The 5,030-nt window shown below is 44.4% G+C and overlaps 1 pseudogene; it reads right to left on the bottom strand.

Annotated features, from left to right (window-relative positions):
- Positions 1-3,308: 3,308 nt before the first annotated feature.
- On the bottom strand, positions 3,309-4,123 carry LOC129010711 (vesicle transport through interaction with t-SNAREs homolog 1B-like; annotated as a pseudogene).
- Between the last annotated feature and the right edge of the window lie 907 nt (positions 4,124-5,030).

The following is a 5,030-nucleotide window of genomic DNA, read 5'->3' as shown; positions in this document are numbered from 1 at the left end:
TCAGTTGACTTTCAACAAGAATGTCAAGACAGTCAGGCATAGTAGTTCATGCCTGGAATCCCAGCACTTTGGGAGGCCAGACAGGAGGATAGCTTGAGTCCAGGAGTTCAAGACCAGCTTGGGCAACATGGTGAGACCTTGTCTTTACAAAAACATTAAAAAAAATTAGCCAGGCATGGTGGCACATGCCTGTAGTTCTAGCTACTTGGGAGGCAGAGGTGGGAGGATCACCTGAGCCCAGGAGGTTGAGCTGCAGTGAGCCGTGATAGCACCACTGCACTCCAGCCTGGGTGACATAACAACACCCTGTCTCTAAATAAATAAATAAATAAATAAAATTAAATAAAATAAAATTTTTAAAAAGATGCCAAGACAATTCATTGGAGAAAGAATAGTCTTTTTAACAAGTGTTGCTGGGACAACTAGATATTCACATGCAAAATAATGTCATTTTTTTCTCACATCATACTCTAAAATTAATTCATACACTTAAGAGCTAAAACCATAAAACTCTTAGAAGAAAATATAGGAATAAATCTTTGTGAGCCTGGGTTAGGTTAGATATGACACCGAAAGCACAAGCAACCAAAGAAAAAATAGGTAAACTGGAGTTCATCAAAATTAAAAACCTACACTTCAAAGGATACCATCAAGAAAGTGAAAAGACAATCTATAGAATGAAAGAGGATATTTGTAAATCATATATCTGATAAGGGACTTATATCAAGAACATATAAATAACTCTTACAACTCAATAATATAAAGACAAATAAATAAAAAAATTAAGACAAATACATAAAATAAATAAAAATGGGCTAAGGATTTGAATAGACATTTCTCCAAAGAAGCTATACAAATGGCCAGTAAGCACATGACGAGATGCTCAACATCATTAGTTGTCAGGGAAATGCAAATCAAAACCACAATGAGATACCACTTCATATGAAGACGGCTATAATCAAAAAGAGATAATAACGAAGTGTTGGTGAGCATGTGGGAAGTTGGAACCCTCATACACTGCTGGCGGGATTATAAACTGGTGCAGCCACTTTGGAAAATGGTCTAGCAGTTCCTCAAATGATTAAATGCAGAATTATCATATGACCCAGTAATTCCACTTCCAGGTATACAGCCAAGAGAAATAAAACACATTTATTGAGGCAAAGAGTTGTACACAAACATTCATAGCAGCTTTATTCAGAATAGCCAAAAAAGTGGAAAAAACTCAATTGCATTACCGGTGAATGGATATATAAAATGTGGTATATCTATACAATGGAATATAATTTGACAATAAGAAGGAACATCAAGCACTTGTGAGTCGAAAAAAGAAATAAAGGACTGGGTGAGGTCTTTATTTCTATAGGCTCACACCTGTAGTCCCAACACTCTGGAAGGCGGAGGCAGCAAATTCCTTGGCTGGGGAGTCCGAGACGAATCTGGGCAACATAGTGAGATCTTGTTCTATTAAAAAAAAGATACAAAAAAGTTAGCCAGACATGGTGGTGCCCACTTTTAGTTGCAGCTAGTCAGGAAGCTGAGGTGGGAGGATCGTTTGAGCCTGGGAGGTCAAAGTTGCAGTGAGCCATGATCAGGCCATTGAACTCCAACCTGGGCAACAGAGGGAGACCTTGTCTTGAAAAAAAGAAAAGGAAATGAAGTATGGTATATGCTAAAACATGATTGAATCTTCAAAACAGGTTAAGAAGAAGGCCATCTCAGAGGACCACATAGGGTATGATTTCATTTATTGGTTGATTGTTATTTTTGAGACGGGGTCTCACTCTGTCAGCAGGCTGGAGTGCAGGGCCCAATGTTGACTCACTGCAGCCTCGACCTCTTGGGCCCAGGTGATTCTCCCTTGCTCAGCCTCTAGAGTAGCTGGGACCACAGGCATGCACCACCATGCTCAGCTAATTTTGTATTTTTTTAAGTAGAGACGGGTTTTCACCATGTTGGCCAGGCTGGTGTTGAACTCCTGAGCTCAAGCAATTTCTCCACCTCGGCCTCCCAAAGTGCTGGAATTACATGCATGCGGCACCACGTATGGCACTTTTTTTTTTTTTTTCTGAGATGGAGTTTCACTCTTGTTGCCCAGGCTAGAGTGGAACTGCATGATCTTGGCTCACCGAAACCTCCGCCTCCTGGGTCCAAGCGATTCTCCTGTCTCAGACTCCCGAGTAGCTGGGATTACAGGCATGTGCCACCATGCCCAGCTAATTTTGTAATTTTAGTAGAGACAGGGTTTCTCCATGTTGGTCAGGCTGGTCTTGAACTCTCAAACTCAGGTGATCTGCCCGCCTCGGGCTCCCAAAGTGTTGGGATTACAGGTGTGAGCCACCATGGCTGGCCTTTTTTTTTTTTTTTTTTTTTTTTTTTTTGACAGAGTCTTATTCTAGCACCCAGGCTGGAGTGCAGTGGCACAATCTCAACTCACCACAACCTCTGCCTCCTGGGTTCAAGCGATTCTCCTGCCTCAGCCTCCAGAGTAGCTGGGATTATGGGTGCACACCACCAAGCCCAGCTAATTTTTGGTATTTTTAGTAGAGACAGGGTTTCACCATGTTGGCCAGGCTGGTCTTGAACTCCTGACCTCAGGTGATCCTCCCACCTCGGCCTCCCAAAGTGCTGGGATTACAGGTGTGAGCCACCACACCCAGCCTTGGCATATTCTTAAAAATTAATTAATTAATTTTGTTTCTGGAGACAAGGTCTCACTCTGTCACCCAGGCTGGAGTGCCGTGGCGCTATCATAGCTCACTGCAGCCTCAGACTCCTGGTCTTAAGCAGTTCTCCTGCCTCAGCCTTCTAAGTAGCTGGGACTACAGATGTGGCCACCACACCTGGCTATTTTTTTTTATTTTTGGTAGAGATGAGTTCTTGCTATGTTGGCCAGGCTTATGTATTTTTAAAGAAGTCATGGCCAGGCACGGTGGCTCAAACCTGTAATCCCAGCACTTTGGGAGGCCAAGGCGGGTGGATCACGAGGTCAGGAGATGGAGACCATCCTGGCTAACATGGTGAAACCCTGTCTCCACTAAAAATACAAAAAATTAGCCGGGCATGGTGACGGGCACCTGTAGTCCCAGCTACTCAGGAGGCTGAGGCGGGAGAATGGCGTGAACCCGGAAGGTGGAGCTTGCAGTGAGCCGAGATCACGCCACTGCACTCCAGCCTGGAAGACAGAGTGAGACTCCATCTCAAAAACAAAAACAAAAACAAACAAAACAAAACAAAACAAAAAACCAACAACAAAAAAAGGTCATAAACAGCATTATTACCTTGGTATATCATACTGGTCTTGTTGGTCACTTCACATTTAAGTGGCTTTCCACCTTTCCTCCCTTCTCCCACAGTCTGGCTACACAGTGCATCCTTGAACTGTTAGCCCACAGGAGCAACATGCTTATTCCATCCACATCCCTAACACCATGCATTCCCAAGGTCAAAGTTCTGGTCCACAACCCTTCCCTATTGCAAGTCCTATGCTTGCAAAAGAACACAAAGTAAACCAAGCCTCCCAGGATGGCTAGCTCCAGTGAGATGATGGAAAGCAGAAGCTTGTTGGTTGTCACTTTTCTGGACTTAGAAGGGAGAATCTTTCGACTTTTGCACAAGTTTTCACTTGTGTTTCCCAGTGTACTCTTGGTACTTTCTCACTGGTCCTGTTGGTTCCCCAGCTCTTCTGAGATTTCTGAGCCAATCTGGTCAGTCTCTTGGGTGGCCCGGCCCAGGATTTTGGTGCCTTGGAGAAGCATTGCCCTTTGAGACTGTAGCCTATTCACATGCTCATTCTCTACAGCATATGTGCCATATTTCATGTCTCCTCGGTCCCTAGGCATGGCTGCAAAGGTGTACTTCTTGCCTCCAGATGGAGTTGGGCAAGGTCCTTCTGATAGTCTCGAAGCTTAGACATCATGGGGTTATGGAAAGATAGGGGTGCATAATGTAGTTCCTCCTCCATCTGTGCCAGCATTTTGTTTGCTTCCTGTTGCTTTTCATCAAAATCTCTGATCAACTTCTTCTGGGTCCCTGCCATACCCAGCAGCCACTAGTGCACCCCTTGGAGGCACATCTCATGCAGCTGCTCAAAATGCTCCAAGGAGGTGGCAGAGAGAGGCATGGTGTAGGCGGTGCTTCAGCAGTGCCCACCAAGATTCTGAGCGCTGGGCCCTCTCCTAGCTTGGCAGTCAGCAGCCCCGGCCTGTAGCCATCCCCACCACTGATGCCTGATTTCATTTATGTGAAATATCCAGAATAGGCCACGCATAGTGGCTCATGCCTGTAATCCCAGCACTTTGGGAGGCTGAGGTGGGCAGATCACTTGAGCCCAGGAGTTTGAGACCAGCTTGGCAACATGGCAAAACCCCATCTCTACAAAAATAATTTTTTAAGTACAAAATCTAGCTGGGTGTGGTGGTGTGCACCTGTGGTCTCAGCTACTCAGGAGACTGAGGTAGGAGGATCGCTTGTGCGAGGAGTTCAATGTTGCAGTGAACTATGATGGCACCACTGCACCCAGAAACCACTGTCTGGGTGACAGAATGAGACCCTGTCTCAAAAAAACAGAAAAAAGAAATAGAAAAGAAATATCCAGAAAGTAAATCAGTGGTTGCCCAAGGCTGGGAGGTTTTCGGGACATGGAGAGTGACTACTAGTAGGTATGAGATTTTGGGGGCCAGTGATGAAAATGTGCTAACTGTGGTGATGGTTGTACAAATCTGAATATACTAACGTTACTGACTTGCACACTTTAGGTGGGCAAATTGTATGATATGTGAATTATATTTGAATAAAGCTGACTAAACCCTTTATATAAATTTAAAAGGTGCAATACAGCACTATATTTTCAAGAATCTATACAGATTTGTCGCGTGTTAGAGTGGGTCCACCTGATGAGAGGGGAAATAACAGGAAGGCTTGGGTACCGGAGCAAATAACCCATATTAAAATATGAGAGGCCCCTTTGCAGACCTATGATCAACACTTGAGTGAATGTGAGGTGAAAAACCTCAACAGTGGGGACAAGC

The sequence above is a fragment of the Pongo pygmaeus genome, chromosome 10, assembly GCF_028885625.2.
Source record: "Pongo pygmaeus isolate AG05252 chromosome 10, NHGRI_mPonPyg2-v2.0_pri, whole genome shotgun sequence".
NCBI lineage: Eukaryota > Metazoa > Chordata > Mammalia > Primates > Hominidae > Pongo > Pongo pygmaeus.
Note: the sequence above shows the minus strand (reverse complement) of the source record. Positions and strands in the feature narration are given on the sequence as shown.